Source organism: Heptranchias perlo, chromosome 23 (genome assembly GCF_035084215.1).
Source record: "Heptranchias perlo isolate sHepPer1 chromosome 23, sHepPer1.hap1, whole genome shotgun sequence".
Classification (NCBI taxonomy): Eukaryota; Metazoa; Chordata; class Chondrichthyes; order Hexanchiformes; family Hexanchidae; genus Heptranchias; species Heptranchias perlo.
The window spans coordinates 46,096,207-46,117,758 of NC_090347.1; the positions used below are offsets into that span (position 1 = coordinate 46,096,207).

At 47.7% G+C, this 21,552-nt stretch overlaps 1 protein-coding gene across 1 annotated transcript in view; it reads left to right on the forward strand.

Annotated features, from left to right (window-relative positions):
- Positions 1–1,933: 1,933 nt before the first annotated feature.
- LOC137341307 (epsin-3-like) overlaps positions 1,934–21,552 on the forward strand; it is a 351,842-nt gene continuing 332,223 nt past the window's right edge. The window contains exon 1 of the mRNA XM_068004427.1: positions 1,934–2,079. The gene's annotated coding sequence lies outside the window, so the exon portion shown is untranslated. The remainder of the gene's footprint in view (positions 2,080–21,552) is intronic.

The window sequence follows — 21,552 nt, forward strand, 5'->3', positions numbered from 1 at the left end:
GAGGTATAGGAGATAGTTGAATTGGAGATAGGTGAATGGGAGATAGAGGGATACGAGATAGATGGATGGGAGATAGAGGGATGGGAGATAGATGGATGGGAGATAGAGGGTTGGGAGATATCGGAATGGGAGATGGAAGGTTGGGAGATAGAGAGATAGGAGATAGATGGGTGGGGGATAGAGGGATGGGAGATAGAGGGATGGGAGATAGAGGGATGGGAGATAGAGGGATGGGAGATAGAGGGATGGGAGATAGAGGGATGGGAGATAGGGGGTGCTGCCTGATTTGCTGAGTATTTCCAGCATTTTCTGTTTTTATTTCAGATTCCCAGCATCCGCAGCATTTTGCTTTTGAGTAGGGGTTAAGGGTCACTACTCAGAATGGCAAAAGATGGGAATTGGTGTTCCACAGGGATCAGTGTTGGGACCATTTTTGTTCACAATTTACATTAACGATTTGGATTCAGGAATTGGAAGTAGAATTTCAAAATTTGCGGATGACGCCAAATTGGGGGGTGTAGTTAATACAAAGGAAAAATACATCAAAATGCAAGAGATCATTAATAAACTTGCAGAATGGGCGTGTAATTGGCAAATTAATTTCATTACAGGTAAGTGTGAGGTGGTGCATTTTGGTCGGAAGAATAAAGTGGACACATACTGCTTGGATAATAAGAGTTTAAACGGGATAGAGGAGCAAAGGGATCTGGGGGTACAGATTCACAAATCACTAAAAGTAGCGAGGCAGGTTAATAAGGCCATAAAAAAGACAAATTAAGCACTGGAGTTCATTGCTAGAGGGATAAAATTGAAAATCAGAGAAGTTACGTTAAACTTGTACAGAACTTTGGTAGTTGGAGCACTGTGCACAGTTCTGGTCTCCATATTATAGAAAGGATATAGAGGCATTGGAGAAGGTGCAAAAGAGATTCACAAGGATGATCCCAGAACTGAGAGGATATACTTATCAGGAAAGGCTGAACAGGCTGGGGCTCTTTTCTCTTAAAAAGAGAAGGCTGAGGGGTCATTATCTCATTACTGTTAGTGGGATCTTGCTGTGTGCAAATTGGCTGTTGTGTTTCCTACAACGGTGACTACACTTCAAAAGTACTTCATTGACTGTGAAGGACTTTGGGACATCCTGAGCTGGTGAAAGGTGCTCTAAATGCAAGTTTTCTTTCTTTCTATTTCCTGATCTCCACTCCTGACCAGGAGGTCACATTAATAAAATTCACTCTCATACCTTGGCTTGGGCCTGAGGGCTGTGATGAGATGCTCTGTAAATGCCAGTTCACCCATTCTTGCCGTGTTACCACCCATGGTGACCTGGGGAGTCCTTACTCCAAGATGCCCCGTGAATCATAGAATCATAGAAGTTACAACATGGAAACAGGCCCTTCGGCCCAACATGTCCATGTCGCCCAGTTTATACCACTAAGCTAGTCCCAATTGCCTGCACTTGGCCCATATCCCTCAATACCCATCTTCCCCATGTAACTGTCCAAATGCTTTTTAAAAGACAAAATTGTACCCGCCTCTACTACTGCCTCTGGCAGCTCGTTCCAGACACTCACCACCCTTTGAGTGAAAAAATTGCCCCTCTGGATCCTTTTGTATCTCTCCCCTCTCACCTTAAATCTGTGCCCCCTCGAGGGGAGAGGGTAAGAAATTAAAAGACCCCGAAATTGGCTTGTGCCAATCCATCAGAAGCAGCTCCCACACCACCAGCGGCCGGTGGACCTCCGGCCAGCTGTGGAGCCGACCCTCTTTGCCGAGCTGGGCTCACATCCCTTGCCCTTTCTCTCCATGCAAACCATTGCAGTGAAACTGACGAGGTTAGTTTCAGCATCAGCAGGAGGCGGGGGTGCGCATGTTCCACGCACTGAAGGAGGAGACTAGCTGCTCAGTCTGCATCAGATGGACGTGTGTACGTCTCCCCACACCCACCCCTCTAAGAAACACACACTGACCTGGGAATGAATCAGCCAGACACGGACTGAGGGCCAGAGCCACTAGCCCCAGCCCTAGTGAGGAGACCGATGGGACGGTAGATGTCTCTCCCCAGTGCTGATGGATCAGGTGAGTGGATCCCAGCAGCCGAGGGCACAGGGGAGCTCCAGTTTACAGTTTAACTCAGCTCCGACTCCCTGTACAAGGTCAGGGCAAGTTATGCTAATATTTGATGCGGTGACTAGCGATTATCACCTCTTCAGGAGACTGAGTTAATACCACAGCCAGTTGGTTAGTATTTGTTAACTAGTTTATTTTTGGGAGGTGTGTGTGTGTTTGCGACTGAACACTGAGATTGCCCCGGCTTGATGCAGCAGACAGACTGAACTGCAATCCGATCCAGTGCAGGGGAGGGGGAGAGAGGCAGAGGAGAGGTGGGGGGTGGAGAGAGCGCGAGGGGAGGAGAGAGAGAGATCGAGGCAGAGGAGAGGAGGGGAAAGGGAAGAGAGAAAGAGAGAGAGGCAGGGGAGTGAGATAGAGGGGTGAGAGAGGGAGAGACAATCTAATCCGGGATGATCTGAAACCTGCGCTCTCTTTACTGTGATTAAAATCACACCAGGGTGTGGAGAAAGATATTTTGCTGGAGAGAATAGATATAGAATATTTATTCTGATTTAACACACTCTCTTGACTGAGGCACTGATTACTATTGTTTGGAACTGAATTACTCTGAAGTGTTCATTAGAAAATAAACCTCTCTACCCCACCAACCAATAAATAATTTGCATATTGTTAAACTTCATATACATGATAATCTGCTCAATACCAGGTCCCTGCAGTCTGATCCCTTTCTGACTTCAGGTTCCCTCAGATAGGAACTTGGTGCTTGTTGCTTAAAAGATTTTTAATTAAATGTCTGATTTAGGGTCTCTCCCCTGGCTGGTTTGTGAGTTTCCTTTCTGGACATCTAAGTTTTTTTAAGTATGGCTTTTGTTCTACATGGAACAACATCGATAAAAAAGTCTATGGATGATAACTATATGGGCTGCCTGAAGGCATTCGATAAGGTTACATTCAAGAGATTATTAGCAAAAATGAGAATGCACAGAATTGGAGTTGCCTTTGTGTCTTGGGTTGGAAATTAGTTGGGAGGCAGGAGGCAGACAGTGGCGATAGAGGTAGGTACTCTGATTGGTGGGATGTGACACGTGGTGTTCCCCAGGGATCTCTTCTGGGACCTCAACTTTTCACCATATTTATTAATGAGTTGGATGATGTAATAGAGAGTTATGTATCCAGGTTTGCCGGTGACACCAAGTTTGATGAGAAAGTAAGTAGTGCAGATGGGAACAGGAAGTTGCAAAGGGATGAAGTGAGTGGGAAGTGAGTGGGCAAAACTATGGCAGCTGGAGGTCAGTGTGGGCAAGTGTGAGGTCATTCACTCTGGACCCATGAGAGATAGATCAGGGCATTTGCTAAAAGGTGTGAAACTGTGGAGGAGCAAAGAGGTTTGGGAGTCCAAGTTCACAAGTCATTTAAAGCCAGTAGATCGGTACAGAAAGCACAAGTTGCATCTACGCCATTTCTCCCAGGCTTCCGCTGATCTGCCGGTTACAGTGGACGATCGGGAAATCCCCCCACGGGAATCCCACCCCTCGATCAATAGCAGTGTGATCACTCGGCCTGTTTAACACACAGACCAACACACTAAGTGGGTGAAGCTCCATTCGTCCCATCAAATGGCTCTCACCACCGCTGAGAGTGCCAGCCGTGGCTCAGTGGGCAGCACTCTCGCCTCTGAGACAGTAGGTCATGGAATCAACCCCCAGTCCACAGACCTGAGCACGTAATCCAGGCTGATTCTCCCAGTGCAGTATTGAGGGAGTGCTGCATTGTCAGATCTTTCAGATGAGACTTTAAACAAAGGCCCATCTGCCCAAACAAGTAGATGTAAAAGATCCCACGCAAAATTCAAAAGGGAGGGGAATTCCCCCGGTGTTTAAAATTCTCAAACTTGTGTCCAAATCCCTCCATGGCCTCACCTCTCCCTCTCTGTAACCTCCTCCAGTTTTATAACCCTCTGAGATTTCTGCCCTCCTCCAATTCTTGTCTCTTGCACATCTCTGATTTTAATCACTCCACCATTGGTGGCCTTGCCTTCAGTTGTCGAGGCCTTAAGCTCTGGAATTCCCTCCCTAAACCTCTCCGCCTCTCTCTCCTTTAAGACGCTCCTTAAACCCTACCTCTTTGACCAAGCTTTTGGTCACCTGCCCAAACATCTCCTTATATGGCTCGGTGTCAACTTTTGTTTGGTAATTGCTCCTGTGAAGTGCCTTGGGACGTTTTACTACATTAAAGGCATTCTATAAATGCAAGCTGTTGTTGTTGGCCAGGCCAACATTTATCTCTCAACCAACACCATTAGAAACAGTTTAAATGGTCATTTATTTCACTACTGTTTGCCAATTTAAATTTTCAAGACTGAGATTGATAAATTTTTGTTGGGCAATGGTATCAAGGGATATGGAGCAATGGTGGGTAATGTGGGTACAGATCAGCCATGATCTAATTGAATGATGGAACAGGCTCGAGGGGCTGAATGACCTCCTCCTGTTCCTATGTTACTATGACAGACCACCAAGTATTGTATCCCAGTGTTATACAGTGACAGACCTGTACCCACCAGTACTGTACCCCAGTGTTATACAGTGACAGACCTGTACCCACCAGTACTGGGCTCCAGTGTTATACAGTGACAGACCTGTACCCACCAGTACTGTACCCCAGTGTTATACAGTGACAGACCTGCACCCACCAGTACTGGGCTCCAGTGTTATACAGTGACAGACCTGTACCCACCAGTACTGTACCCCAGTGTTATACAGTGACAGACCTGTACCCACCAGTACTGTACCCCAGTGTTATACAGTGACAGACCTGTACCCACCAGTACTGTACCCCAGTATTATACAGTGACAGACCTGTACCCACCAGTACTGTACCCCAGTGTTATACAGTGACAGACCTGTACCCACCAGTACTGTACCCCAGTGTTATACAGTGACAGACCTGTACCCACCAGTACTGTACCCCAGTATTATACAGTGACAGACCTGTACCCACCAGTACTGTACCCCAGTATTATACAGTGACAGACCTGTACCCACCAGTACTGTACCCCATGTTATACAGTAATTGGCCTGTGCCCACCTGTACTGTACCCCAGTGTTATACAGTGACAGACCTGTACCCACCAGTACTGTACCCCATGTTATACAGTGACAGACCTGTACCCACCAGTACTGTACCCCAGTGTTATACAGCGACAGACCTGTACCCACCAGTACTGTACCCCAGTGTTATACAGTGACAGACCTGTACCCACCAGTACTGTACCCCAGTGTTATACAGCGACAGACCTGTACCCACCAGTACTGTACCCCATGTTATACAGTGACAGACCTGTACCCACCAGTACTGTACCCCAGTGTTATACAGCGACAGACCTGTACCCACCAGTACTGTACCCCAGTGTTATGCATTGACAGACCTGTACCCACCAGTACTGTACCCCAGTGTTATACAGTGACAGACCTGTACCCACCAGTACTGTACCCCGATGTTATACAGCGACAGACCTGTACCCACCAGTACTGTACCCCAGTGTTATGCATTGACAGACCTGTACCCACCAGTACTGTACCCCAGTGTTATATAGTGACAGACCTGTACCCACCAGTACTGTACCCCAGTGTTATATAATGACAGACCTGTACCCACCAGTACTGTACCCCAGTGTTATGCATTGACAGACCTGTACCCACCAGACTATATCCCGATGTTATACAGTGACAGACCTGTACCCACCAGTACTGTACCCCAGTGTTATACAGTGACAGACCTGTACCCACCAGTAATGAACCCTAGTGTTTACAGTGAAATATCAATACCAAGCAGTACTGTACCCCAGTGTTTACTCTTATCTAACCCATGCTATACCTGGCATGGCAATGTTTGATGGGACATTTTAGGGGGAGCTTTACTCTGTATCTAACACACACTGTACCTGATGTGGGAGTGCTTGATACTGACACTGGGTACCTGAAATAGCAATTTCCTATTCTCAAACACTGACATCGCTCACCCCGATGAACACAAAATTCACAAGTAAAACAAAATATAAATCCATGCATGGTTATTATATGATAAATATCTCAACTCTGTCAGCCTCTCTTGTGGCACTATTTATCTGGTTAGCACTGATCTTCCATTCACCAGAACTAGAACTCGTTGAAAAAGTGGTTAAAGCAGTTAAAAAAGCATAGGTGACCCTGGGCTTTACAAATAGAGGCATAGAGTACAAAAGCAAGGAAGTCATGATGAAGCTTTATAAACACAGGTGCAGCCACAACTGGAGTATTGTGAGCAGTTCTGGGCACCGCACTTTAAGAAAGATGTGAAGACCTTAGAGAGGGTGCAGACAAGATTTATTAGAATGATTCCAGGGACGAGGGACATTAGTTACGTGGATAGACTGGAGAAGCTGGGATTGTTCTCCTTGGAACAAAGAAGGTTCAGAGGAGATTTGATAGAGGTATTCAAAATCATGAAGGGTCTAGACAGAGTAGATAGAGACAAACTGTTCTTATTGGCGGAAGGATCAAGAACCAGAGGACATAGATTTAAGGTGATTGCAAAAGAACCAAAGGTGACATGAGGAAAAACTTTTTTGCACAGAGAGTGGTTAGGATCTGGAATGCACTGCCCGAGGGAGTGGTGGAGGCAGATTCAATTATGGATAAGATTTTTTTATTCGTTCATGGGATGTGGGCATTGCAGGCAAGGCCAGCGTTTATTGCCCATCCCTAATTGCCCTTGAGAAGGTGGTGGTGAGCCGCCTTCTTGAACCGCTGCAGTCCGTGTGGTGACGGTTCTCCCACAGTGCTGTTAGGAAGGGAGTTCCAGGGTTTTGACCCAGCGACGATGAAGGAACGGCGATATATTTGCAAGTCGGGATGGTGTGTGATTTGGAGGGGAACGTGCAGGTGGTGTTGTTCCCATGTACCTGCTGCCCTTGTACTTCTAGGTGGTAGAGGTCGCGGGTTTGGGAGGTGCTGTCGAAGAAGTCTTGGCGAGTTGCTGCAGTGCATCCTGTGGATGGTACACACTGAAGCCACTGTGCGCCAGTGGTGAAGAGAGTGAGTGTTTAGGATGGCGGATGGGGTGCCAATCAAGTGGGCTGCTTTGTCCTGGATGGTGTCGATCTTCTTGAGTGTTATTGGAGCTGCACTCATCCAGGCAGGTGGAGGGTATTCCATCACACTCCTGACTTGTGCCTTGTAGATGGTGGAAAGCTTTCGGGAGTCAGGAGGCGAGTCACTCGCCACAGAATACCCAGCCTCTGACCTGCTCCTGTAGCCACAGTATTTATGTGGCTGGTCCAGTTAAGTTTCTGGTCAATGGTGACCCCCAGGATGTTGATGGTGGGGGATTCCGCGATGGTAATGCCGTTGAATGTCAAGGGGAGGTGGTTAGACTCTCTCTTGTTGGAGATGGTCATTGTCTGGCACTTGTCTGGCACGAATGTTACTTGCCACTTATCAGCCCAAGCCTGGATGTTGTCCAGGTCTTGCTGCTTGCGGGCTCGGACTGCTTCATTATTTGAAGGGTTGCAAATGGAACTGAACACTGTGCAATCATTAGTGAACATCCCCATTTCTGACCTTATGATGGAGGGAAGGTCATTGATGAAGCAGCTGAAGATGGTTGGGCCTAGGACACTGCCCTGAGGAACACCTGCAGCAATGCCCTGGGGCTGAGATGATTGGCCTCCAACAACCACTACCATCTTCCTTTGTGCTAGGTATGACTCCAGCCACTGAAGAGTTTTCCCCCTGATTCCCATTGACTTCAATTTTACTCGGGCTCCTTGGTGCTACACTCGGTCAAATGCTGCCTTGATGAGAAGGGCAGTCTCTCTCATCTCGCCTCTGGAATTCAGCTCTTTTGTCCATGTTTGGACCAAGGCTGTAATGAGGTCTGGAGCCGAGTGATCCTGGCGGAACCCAAACTGAGCATCGGTGAGCAGGTTATTGGTGAGTAAGTGCCGCTTGACAGCACTGTCGACGACACCTTCCATCACTTTGCTGATGATTGAGAGTAGACTGATGGGGCGGTAATTGGCCGGATTGGATCTATCCTGCTTTTTGTGGCAAGACATACCTGGGCAATTTTCCACATTGTCGGGTAGATGCCAGTGTTGCAGCTGTACTGGAACAGCTTGGCTAGAGGCGCAGCTTGTTCTGAAGCACAAGTCTTCAGCACTACAGCTGGGATGTTGTCGGGGCCCATCGCCTTTGCTGTGTCCAGTGCACTCAGCCGTTTCTTGATATCACGTGGAGTGAATCGAATTGGCCGAAGACTGGCTTCTGTGATGGTGGGGATTTCAGGAGGAGGCCGAGATGGATCATCCACTCGGCACTTCTGGCTGAAGATGGTTGTAAACGCTTCAGCCTTGTCCTTTGCACTCACGTGCTGGACTCCGCCATCATTGAGGATGGGGATGTTTGCAGAGCCTCCTCCTTCCGTTAGTTGTTTAATTGTCCATCACCATTCACGACTGGATGTGGCAAGACTGCAGAGCTTTGATCTGATCCGTTGGTTGTGGAATCGCTTAGCTCTGTCTATAGTATGTTGCTTCCGCTGTTTAGCATGCATGTAGTCCTGAATTGTAGCTTCACCAGGTTGGCACCTCATTTTTAGGTACGCCTGGTGCTGCTCCTGGCATGCTCTCCTACACTCCTCATTGAACCAGGGTTGATCCCCTGGCTTGTTGGTAATGGTAGAGTGAGGAATATGCCAGGCCATGAGGTTACAGATTGTGCTGGAATACAATTCTGCTGCTGCTGATGGCCCACAGCACCTCATGGATGCTCAGTTTTGAACTACTAGATCTGTTCTGAATCTATCCCATTTAGCACGGTGGTAGTGCCACACAACACGTTGGATAGTGTCCTCAGTGTGAAGACGGGACTTCGTCTCCACGAGGACTGTGCGGTGGTCACTCCTACCAATACTGTCATGGACAGATGCATCTGTGACAGGTAGATTGGTGAGGACGAGGTCAAGTAAGTTTTTCCCTCGTGTTGGTTCGCTCACCACCTGCCGCAGGCCCAGTCTGGCAACTATGTCCTTCAGGACTCGGCCAGCTCGGTCAGTAGTGGTGCTACCGAGCCACTCTTGGTGATGGACATTGAAGTCCCCCAGCCAGAGTACATTCTGTGCCCTTGCTACCCTCAGTGCTTCCTCCAAGTGGTGTTCAACATGGAGGAGGACTGATTCATCAGCTGAGGGAGGGCGGTAGGTGGTAATCAGCAGGAGGTTTCCTTGCCCATGTTTGACCTGATGCCATGAGATTTCATGGGGTCCGGAGTCAATGTTGAGGACTCCCAGGGCCACTCCCTCCTGACTGTATATCACTGTACCGCCACCTCTGGTGGGTCTGTCCTGCCGGTGGGACAGGACATACCCAGGGATGGTGATGGAAGAGTCTGGGAGGTTGGCTGAAAGGTATGATTCTGTGAGTATGGCTATATCAGGCTGTTGCTTGACTAGTCTGTGGGACAGCTCTCCCAATTTTGGCACAAGTCCCCAGATGTTAGTGAGGAGGACTTTGCAGGGTCGACTGGACTTGGCTTGCTGTTGTCGTGTCCGGTGCCTAGTGGTCCATACGGTTTTATTCTTATTGTGACTTTTTTTCGCGTGCTTTTACAACTGAGTGGCTTGCTAGGCCATTTCAGAGGGTGATTAAGAATCAACCACATTGCTGTGGGTCTGGAGTCACATGTAGGCCAGACCGGGTAAGGACAGCAGGTTTCCTTCCCTAAAGGACATTAGTGAACCAGATAGGTTTTTACAACAATCCGGTAGTTTCATGGCCACCATTACTGATACTTTGTTTTATTCCAGATTTTATTAATTAATTGAATTTAAATTTCCCAGCTGCCGTGGCGGGATTTGAACTCATGACTCCGAATTATTAGCCCAGGCCTCTGGATTACTCGCCCAGTAACATAACCACTATGCTACCGTACCCGTGAAAGGAAAAAAATTGCAGGGCTACGGGGATAGGGCGGGGGATTGGGACCAACTGGATTGCTCTTGCATAGAGCTGACACAGACTCGATGGGCTGAATGGCCTCCTTCCTTTCTATGATTCTATGGTTCTATAACTAATGGCGCTAACTCTCTCTGTCATATTTATTTTCATCAGTTAAACAGACTGCTCTTTATTTATAGAGATTTAATAATAATCATGAACGCATCCTAAGATCTACCAGGGTAAGAGCTGCTAATGGTGCCCGCAGTCAGCAAACGAGTTCATTCACTTCCATCGCACTACACAAACATTTCTCCTGAGACCGCAGGAGCTGATGAGTGTCCGTCCAGTGACAGCTCGCACTCAGATCCTTACTATTGATATACTGATCTTACTCGAAAAATACCCATTTTCATGTCGATGGAAAACAAAGTATAGTGTGACGGGCTATGATACGACATTAACATTCACCCGGCTGGTTAATTCTTCTTTCAGAGAGCCAGCACAGGCACTTTGGGCTGAATGGCCTCCTTCTATGCTGTATAATTCTATAATAGCCCTGTCTGCTTCCAGTGGTTTCACTTCAGGTTGTATGAGGTCTTTCAGCAGGTGTATTGTTCAGGAGGATCAGGTATCAGGTCAGTTATTCATCACCAGCACAATATCTTCACGCCCAGCTCCCTGTGTTCTGCTCAGCCGTGTGAGTTGTTCATGGTGGCCTGTTGATATTGTGAATCTGTTGCAGAAAAGTCTCTCCTGCCCCTTCGGACTGGGTAATTGTACTGATTTTCCAGGATCTTAAAAACATTTTTTTAATCCATTCTTAGCGATGTGGCTGTCACTGGCAAAGGTGGCATTTATTGCCCATCTCCAGTGGCCCTTGAGAAGGTGGCGTGGAGCCCTTCACCCCCATCGGTATTCCCTTCCCCCTATAATCTAAAACCCACGCTGGGCAATATAAACTAAATGGTACAATTTTAAAGGGGGTGTTGGAACAGGGAGACCTGGGGGTTCACGTACACAAATCTTTGAAGGTCGCAGGACAAGTTGAGAAAGCTGTTAAAAAAGCATTTGGGATCCAGGGCTTTATTAATAGAGGCATAGAGTACAAAAGCACGGAAGTTATGCTAAACCTTTATAAAACTCTGGTTAGGCCTCAGCTGGAATATTGTGTTCAATTCTGGGCACCACACTTTAGGAAGGATGTCAAGGCCTTAGAGAGAGTGCAGAAGAGATTTACTCGAATGGTGCCAGGGATGAGGGACTTCAGTTGCATGGAGAAGCTGAGGTTGTTCTCCTTAGAGCAGAGAAGGTTAAGGGGAGATTTAATCGAGATGTTCAAAATTATAAGGGCTTTTGATAGAGTAGATAGGGAGAAATTGCTTCCACTGGCAGGAGGGTCGGTAACCAAAGGACACAGATTTAAGGCAATTGGCAAAAGAAGCAGAGGGGAGATGAGGAGAATTTTTTTTACGCAGTGAGTTGTGATGATCTGGAATGCGCTGCCTGAAAGGGTGGTGGAAGCAGATTCAATAATAACTTTCAAAAGGGAATTGGATAAATACTTGAAAGGGAAAAAATTTGGAGTCACGCTCCAATCACAGCCTCCTTCGATGGTGGAACACCTTAATTCCTCCAACACATCGCACCACCTTTTGAGTGAGAGCTTGACTCAGTGGGTCCCCCTCTCACCTCTGAGGCAGAAGGTTGTGGGTTCAAGTCCCACTTCAGAGACCTGAGCATATAATCCAGACTGGCTCTTCCGGTGCAGTACTGAGGGCATACTGCATTGTTGGAGGTGCCATCTTTCGAATGAGACATTAAACTGAGGTCCAGTCTGCCCTCTCAGGTGGACGTAAAAGATCCCACAGCACCATTCGAAGAAGAGCAGGGGAGTTCTCCCTGGTGTCCTGGCCAATATTTATCCTTCAAGCAAAACAGATTATCTGATCATGTATCTCATTATTGTTTGTGGGGCCTTGCTGTGCACAAATTGGCTTCGAAGTTACCCGACATTACTACAGTGACTATAGTTCATTGGTGGCAATGGGCTTTGGGATGTCCTGAGGACATGAAATGCCATCACACCCTGTTCCTACAAAAAACAAACCCTGGGTTTTAGGTTAAACAAACATGCAATTTGTGAAGAAATTACTGTTGATGAGTGTCCTCCTGACCAGATCTGAAGTTCAGTTATTTTCCAAGGTGGGCTCCATCACTCAGCCTCAGCCTCCCTCCTCCCCCTTGAAAGATGTGAAGCTTTCCTCGGCCACAGTGATCATAGTACCATAATTAGTTATGGAAAAGGACAAGGAGCAATCTAGAGTAAAAATATTTAATTGGAGGAGGCCCAATTTCAGTGGGTTGAGAATGGCTCTGGCCCGGGTAAATTGGAATCAAAGATTGGCAGGAAAACTGTAATCGAACAATGGGTAGCCTTTATAGAGGAGATGGTTCAGGTACAGTCCAGGTACATTCCCACGAGGGGGAAAGATAGAGCAACCAAAGCCAGGTAGTGCAGGAGTCCCCTGAGGACATGTCACTCTCCAACCAGTATTCAGTTCTGAATAGTGGTGAGGGAGAGAGTTCCTTTGGGGATGTGCAATCAGAGCCAAGTCCACAGCACCATGGGTGGCTCAGCTGTACGGGGAGGGGGGAGGAGAAAGGTCAGGAGAGCAATAGTGATCGGGGATTCCATAGTTAGGGGAGCAGACAGGCATTTCAGTGGCCGCAAACGTGATTCCAGGATGGTATGTTGCCTCCCTGGTGCCAGGGTCAAGGATGTCACTGAGCGGCTGCAGAACGTTCTCGGGGGGAGGGTGAACAGCCAGAAGCCGTGGTCCATATCGGTACCAACGACATAGGTAGAAAGAGGGATGAGGTCCTGCAGGCAGAGTTTAAGGAGTTAGGAAAGAGATTAACAAGCAGGACCTCAAGGGTAGTAATCTCCAGATTACTCCCAGTGCCACACGCTAGTGAGTATAGAAATAGGAGGATAGAGCAGATGAATGCGTGGCTGGAGAGATGATGCAGGAGGGAGGGCTTTAGATTCCTGGGGTATTGGGACCGGTTCTGGGGGAGGTGAGACCTGTACAAGCCGGACGGGTTGCACCTCAACAGGGCCAGGACCAATATCCTTGCGGGGAGGTTTGCTAGTGCTGTTGGGGAGGTTTTAAACTAACTTGGCAGGGAGATGGGAACTTGAGTGTAGATTCAGAAGGGAGAGTAACAAAGCTGGAAGTGGAAGGCAGAAAAGTAGTAAGTGAAATTGGAAGGCAGCGGAAACAACGCCAGCAGCAAATAAGGTCAAAATAGGAAAAAATGTTAAAAAAGCAAAATTAAAGGCACTTTATCTGAATGCACGCAGCATTCGCAACAAGGTAAATGAATTGACGGCACAAATAGAAGTAACTGAGTATGATCTAATTGCCGTTACAGAGACATGGCTGCAGGGTGACCAAGGCTGGGAACTGAATATCCAAGGATATTCAACATTTAGGAAGGACCGGCAAAGAGTAAAAGGAGGTGGGGTAGCACTGTTAATAAAAGACGTACAATAGTGAGAAAGGATCTTGGCTGAGAAGATCAAGATGTAGAATCAGTTTGGGTGGAGCTAAGAAACAGCAAGGAGCAGAAAACACTGGTGGGAGTTGTTTATAGACCACCAAACAGTAGTGGTAATGTCGGGCATGGTATAAAGTAAGAAATTAGAAGTGCATGTAACAAGGGTAATACAGTAATCATGGGGAACTTTAATCTACATATAGACTGGGCAAACCAAATTGGCAACAATACTGTGGAGGACAAATTCCTGGAATGTATACGAGATGGTTCTCTAGATCAGTATGTTGAGGAACCAACTACAGAACAGGCTATTTTAGATCTAGTATTGTTCAATGAGAAAGGGTTAATTAATAATCTTGTTGTAAAGGAGCCCTTAGGGAAGAGTGACCATAATATGATAGAATTCTTCATTAAGTTTGAAAGTGATGTCAATCCGAAACTAGGGTCTTAAATCTAAACGAAGGAAACTACGAAGGTATGAGGCCCAAGTTGGCTGTGGTTGATTGGGGAACTACATTAAAAGTTATCACTGTAGACAGGAAATGGCTAGCATTTAAAGAATTCATACATAATTTGCAACAAATATATATTCCTTTAAGGCACAAAAGACCAACAGAAAAAGTGGTCCAACCGTGGCAAACAAGAGTAATTAAAGAGAGTATTAAATCAAAGGGAGAGGCATTTAAAGTTACCAGAAAAAGCAGTAAGCCTGAGGATTGGGAGCATTTTAGAATTCAGCAAAGGAGGACGAAGAAATTGATAAAGAAAGGGAAAATAGAATATGAGAGTAAACTAGCGAGAAACATAAAAACGGACTGTAAAAACTTCTATAGGTATGTAAAAAGGCAAAGACTGTCGAAGGCAAATGTGGGTCCCTTACAGATAGAGACGGGAGAATTTATAATGGGGAATAAGGAAATGACAGAGAAATTAAACAAATACTTTGTGTCTGCCTTCACAGAAGACAACACAAAAAACCTCCCAGAAATGCTAGAGGGTCTGGTGAGAATGAGGAACTGAGAGAAATTAGTATTAGTAAAAAAAAATAGTACTAGAGAAATTAATGGGACTGAAAGTCAATAAATCCCAAGGACCTGATGATCTACATCCCAGGGTTTTGAAAGAGGTGGCTATAGAGATAGTGGATGCATTGGTTGTCATCTTCCAAAAGTCTACAGATTCTGGAATGGTTCCTGCAGATTGGCGGGTGGCAAATGTAACCCCACCATTTAAGAAAGGAGGGAGAGAGAAAACTGGGAACTACAGACCTGTTAGCCTGACATCAGTAGTAGGGAAAATGCTAGAATCTACTATAAAGGATGTGATAACAGGACACTTAGAAAATAATAATAGGATTTGACAGAGTCAACATAGATTTATGAAAGGGAAATCATGTTTGACAAACCTATTGGAGTTCTTTGAGGATGTAACTAGTAGAATAGATAAGGGGGAACCAGTGGATGTGGTGTATTTGGATTTTCAGAAGACTTTTGATTAGGTCTAACACAGGAGGTTGGTGAACAAAGTTAGAGCACATGGAATTGGGGGTAATATACTGGCATGGATTGAGAATTGGTTAACAGACAGAAAAAAGAAAGTAGGAATAAACAGGTCTTTTTCAGGTTGGCAGACTGACTAGTGGGGTACCGCAGGGATCGGTGCTTGGGCCCCAGCTATTCACAATCTATATCAATGATTTGGATGAGGGGACCAAATGTAATATTTCCAAGTTTGCTGATGACACAAAACTAGGTGGGAATGTGAGTTGTGAGGAGGATGCAAAGAGTCTTCAATGGGATATAGACAGGCTAAGTGAGTGGGCAAGAACATGGCAGATGGAATATAATGTGGAAAAATGTGAAATTACCCACTTTGGTAGGAAAAACAGAAATGCAGAGTATTTTTTAAATGATGAGAGATTGGGAAATGTTGATGTTCAAAGGGACCTGGGTGCCCTTGTACATGAGTCACTGAAAGCTAACATGCAGGTGCAGCAAGCAGTTAGGAAGGCAAATGGTATGTTGGCCTTCATTACAAGAGGATTTGAGTACAGGAGTAAAGATGTCTTACTGCAGTTATACAGGGCCTTGGTGAGACCGCACCTGGAGTATTGTGTGCAGTTTTGGTCTCATTACCTAAGAAAGGATATACTTGTCAGAGAGGGAGAGCAACGAAGGTTCACCAGACTGATTCCTGGGATGGCAGGACTGTCGTATGAGGAGAGATTGAGTCGACTAGGCCTGTATTCACTCGAGTGAATGAGTGAATAGAAGAATGAGAGGTGATCTCATTGAAACATACAAAATTCTTACAGGGCTCGACAGGGTAGATGCAGGGAGGATGTTTCCCCTGGCTGGGGAATCTAGAACCAGGGGTCACAGTCTCAGAATCAAGAGTATGCCATTTAGGACTGAGATGAGGAGAAATTCCTTTGTTCAGAGGGTGGTGAATCTTTGAATTCTCTACCCCAGAGGGCTGTGGAGGCTCAGTCATTGAGTACATTAAAAGCAGAGATCGATAGATTTCTAGATATTAATGGCATCAAGGATATGCGGATGGTGCAGGAAAATGGTGTTGGGGTAGAAGATCAGCCATGATCTTGTTGAATGGCAGAGCAGGCTGAAGGGGCCGGATGGCCTAGCCTGCTCCTGTTTCTTATGTTCTTATGTTCATATGTTCCCTGGATGACGAAAGAGATAGAGAATAAGGTGAAGCAGAAAAAGGGGTGTATGACAGATGTCAGGTTAATAATACAAGTGAGAACCAAGCTGAATATGGAAAGTTCAGATGGGAAGTGAAAAAGGAAATAAGATGGACAAAGAGAGAGGATATACTGGCAGCCAACATAAAAGAGAATCCAAAGGTCTTCTATAGGCATGTAAATAGTAAACGGGTAGTAAGAGGAGGGGTGGGGCCGATTAGGGACCAAAAAGGAGATCTACTCATGGAGGCAGAGGGTATGGCTGAGGTACTAAATGAGTACTTTGCAACTGTCTTTACCAAGGAAGATGCTGCCAAAGTCACAGTAAAAGAGGAGGTAGTTGAAATACCGGATGGGCTAAAAATTGATAAAGAGGAGGTACTAGAAAGGCTAACTGTACTTGAAGTAGATCAGTCACCTGGTCCGAATGGGATGCATCCTAGGTTGTTGAGGGAAGTAAGGGTGGAAATTGCGGAGGTGCTGGCCATAATCTTCCAATAATCCTTAGATACGGGGGTGGTGCCAGAGGACTGGAGAATTGCAAATGTTACACCCTTGTTCAAAAAAGGATGTAAGGATAAACCCAGCAACTACAGGCCAGTCAGTTTAACCTCGGGGGTGGGGAAGCTTTTAGAAATGATAATCCAGGACAAAATTAATAGTCACTTAGACAAGTGTGGATTAATAAAGGAAAGCCAGCACGGATTTGTTAAAGGCAAATCATGTTTAACTAACTTGATGGAATTTTTTGATGAGGTAACAGAGAGGGTCGATGAGGGCAATGGGGTTGATGTGATGTATATGGACTTTCAAAAGGTGTTTGATAAAATGCCGCATAATAGGCTTGTCAGCAAAATTGAAGCTCATGGAATAAAAGGGGCAGTGGCAGCATGGATACAGAATTGGATAAGTGACAGGAAACAGAGAGTAGTGGTGAACGGTTGTTTTTCGGACTGGAGGGAGGTATACAGTGGTGTTCCCCAGGGGTCGGTACTAGGATCACTGCTTTTCTTGATATATATTAATGACTTGGACTTGTGTGTACAGGGCACAATTTCAAAATTTGCAGATGACACAAAACTTGGAAGTGTAGTAAACAGTGAGGATAGTGATAGACTTCAAGAGGATATAGACAGGCTGGTGGAATGGGCGGACACGTGGCAGATGAAATTTAACACAGAGAAGTGCGAAGTGATACATTTTGGTAGGAAGAATGAAGAGACAATATAAACTAAATGGTACAATTCTAAAGCGGGTGCAGGGACAGAGAGACCTGGGGGTTTATGTGCACAAATCTCTGAAGGTGGCAGGGCAGGTTGAGAAAGCAGTTAAAAAAGCATACGGGATCCTGGGCTTTATAAATAGAGGCATAGGCCCCGATATTAGTGGGGAGGCGGGATGACGGGGGTGTGGGTGCGATTGGGCGTGTGGGTAACCCGCCCAATAAAATCTGTCCGTTCCCCACACGATCGAGGGTCAATTGGAGCCATTTAACGTGGTTTCCGGATTTGCCGTCGGAAAGCTGCGCAGCGGGCAGACTGTCCACCCCCATCACAGGCTGTCGGCTGGAGGAGCTCTATTTAAAGGGGCAGTCCTCCAATGGCTGCTCCTGGAACAAACATCCACAGACCACAATGGAGCAGCCCAGGGGAAAGGCTGCTCCCAGATTCAGTGATGCTTCACTCCAGGTCCTACTGGATGGGGTGAGGAGGAGGAGGGAGATCTTCTACCCGGTGGATGGGAGGATGTGGCCTGCCTCTGCCACCAAGAAGGCCTGGCTTGAGGTGGCAGAGGAGGTCAGCAAGACCAGCAACATATCCCGCACCTGGATCCAGTGCAGGAAGCGCTTCAATGACCTAACTAGGTCAGTCAAAGTGAGTAAACTTACTCATTCTCCTACACTCCATCTTCCACATCACCGCCCCCACCCCCACAACTCATTCTACACTGCCCACACTACTCTATCACATCACTCCTCACACCCACTCAAACCTCATCCTCAACTTACCTGCACTTCCTCACCTCCCAAGTACTCATCCCACCACTACCACTCAACCCAATCCTCATACAATATCATGGCTCTGTCCCATAATCACCCTCTGATGCATCTCTTTCACGGTCAGCCTCACCCAAACCATTGCATTCATCGGTTGGCCACGTCACCATCCCTCACTCACGCCTCTCTACTTTCTCCCCGATAGGAGAAGAGAGCCCAGAATGCACGGGAGAGGGTGAGGACCGGAGGGGGGGCCGCAACAGATGGTCGTCCTCACAGACAGGGAGCAGGAGGTGCTGGAGCTGAGTCACACCCTCGAGTGCCTGTCCGTCAGGGACACCGAGACTGGCACCCGACAAACGTCTGGTGACAGAACTTTAACATTCAGCACTCACAATATCAATTGATGTTAACATGCCTTGCCATCTTCAGCACCTCAGTATGATCATCGCAACATGACACATCTGTGATCATGTTTAATATTACCTTCTGTTCTCTTACAGGGCCTTCAGCGACCGCTGTGACGGCAGAGGGCGATTCCTCAAAGGACTTGCTGGCCTCTGAGGGGGCACTGTCACATCTGAGCGAGCCATCCACCAGCACAGATACTCACACCTCGGTGGGTCCTAGTCCTCAGTTAGTTGGCGTCGCACATGGTGAGTCACCACACATGTGAGCACGAGCAGACACTGTTGGCAGGGGCAGCTGTGGAGAGTCCACGTTGGTGGGAGCCCTCCTCTCCAGGCTCTGCTCAGCTGGGCACAGATGCTGAACCCTGGGGACCATCGTTTAAAAGGAGAATGATCGAGGGACAGCAGCACATTTGCGAGGTGCTGGAACAGGTGCCATGCGCACTCTCCACAATAGCGCAGAGGATGGAGGAGTCCAACTCCTGCATGAGTGGAATGGTGGCACAGGTCCAGGAGGGAATCTCTGAGATAGTGTCACAGGGACATGAGGGAATCTCTGAGATAGTGTCACAGGGACATGAGGGCATCTGTGAGATAGTGTCGCGGGTAAGTGCGGGAATGTCTGCGATGGAGGGAAGGCTAGCCTCCGTGGAGCTTCAAGCACGGCTCACAAATGAGTCCAATGAGGCCCTGACAACGGCCCTTCGGACTCAGGGTGAACAACATTCTGCCGCCTTAAACAGGCAGGCAGATACAGTAGCACTGGCCTTACAAGGCTTCACACATTTCCTCCAAACTGTCGTGCAGCAGAGTGGTGGGAGTGATGTGGGCCTGGCCCAGGAGAGGGATGATGGCGAAAGGGGACATGAAAGTGGGGACGCCACTCAAAGCGCCCCCACGTCTCACCCATTGCCCCCCCTCTCAACCAGTACCCGCAATGCTGCCACCGCTCCAGGTGGCCGAGTCTGCCCCTGCACAGGTGCAGGTGGAGCAGTCTTTGGAGGGGCCCTCACGGGCACCAAAACCCAGAGGGCGTAGGCCCAAAGCATCTAATCGGTCAGGGCATGAACAAGAGCAACCTGTCACTACCTCTGCTGCAGCCACGGGGGAGGCACCACGTAGAAGTCGTTGGAAGTGAAAGGCGAAGGTTTTGTGAGCACGAAGGGGATGCACAAGGGTGTTTGATAGTTGGTCATGTTTTTATTTATATTTGCTTTTTGTTAAACTTATTAAATATTATTATTGTCACCACTACTGCCACATCTTGGCCATTCTTGACTGGCTTCTGTAATAAGGCCCTTTCATGAGGTTCACCGTGAATACTCACACTTGATGCCACCCATTGGGTCACTCTACAGTGGGTGTGTGTGTAGTTGCAGCACTGTTTTGTGCTGGGTGCGGGGTCTGGTGTGGCCCCTGCTCTGTCCAGGTGGTGAGGACTTAACTGTTCACACTCTCTGATGTTCGGAGAACTGTTCACATATCAGTGACTCCTTGGCCTCACGAGCAGCCAGGTGAGCCGCTGTTCTGCCCATGGGTTCCTCCTCCTCTTCCTCCTCCTCCTCCTCCTCCTCACTGTGGGTGGTAGATGTGGATGGGGCCTCCTCCAGTGGCACCCCTCTCTGTTGTGCCATGTTGTGCCGGGCACAACACACGACTGTAATGTGTCCCACTCTGGTGCGTATTGAAGCGCTCCCCCAGAATGATCAAGGCACCTGAGGCACATCTTGAGCAGCCCTATAACATGCTCAATTATAGACCTGGTGGAGATGTAGCTGTCGTTATATCGACGCTGTTGCTCGGTGGTGGGGTTGCTCAGAGGTGTCATGAGCCACGTGTGCAGGGGGTATCCCTGGTCCCCGAGGAGCCAGGCCTTACGGGTGGAAGAGGGGCGGGATGTTGGACTCCCGGAGGATGAAGGAATCGTGGCAGCTGCCAGGGAATCTGGCGCACACGTGAAGGAATCTCTTGCGATGGTCACAGATGAGCTGAGTGTTGATGGAGTGATCGCCCTTCCTGTTGACGAACAGTCCTGGCTCGTGTGGAGGTGCTCGGATTGCTATATGGGTGCAATCGATTACACCCTGTACCCGTGGGAAGCCAGACACAGTGTGGAATCCCACTGCCCTCTCCGTCTGGCTGAGGTTGTCCATGGGGAAGTTGACGTAGTGCGAGGCCCTGCGAAACAAGCTGTCGGTGACCTGCGTTATGCACTTTTGTGCAGATGACTGAGAGACCCCGGCGATGTCCCCGGTGGCACCCTGGAATGATCTGGAGGTGAAGAAGTTGAGGGCAGTGCTGACTTTGACAGCGACAGGTGAGGAGATGCTGCTCAGGCCAGCCGGGAACAGCTCGGCATGAAGGAGGCTGCAGATGTCTGCAACTACCTGATGACTGACTCTGAACCTCGGTCTGTAGACCCTGTGGTGAGGGTAGTGCCTCCTGCGACGTCACTCTCTCTGTTGTTGCCCTCCGTGCTCTTGTGCAGGTGCCTGTGGCGCAGCACTGTGTTGTGGAGCTCCACGTGGCGGAGGTGGACGGCGTGCCTGGCGAGGCTGGTGATGTTGCTCGTCCTCGGATGGAGTGATGAATGCAGCCATGGCGTCCCCCCATCCTGACAGTGTGAGTTTGAGGGGGTCCGCAAAGTAGGTAAATCTGTTTGAACAGCGGAGTTTTGTGTGGGAAGTAAGAATTTTGAGTGAAAACACAAAGGTCTTGCAGCCAAATCTTTGTCTGAAGTGACAGAGTGCCCTGCTGCAATAAATGAAGTTTTCTCCCCACCTGTCAAATAATCCTTTACATCTCCCACTGGCTGTAACAGGGAGTGTTTCTC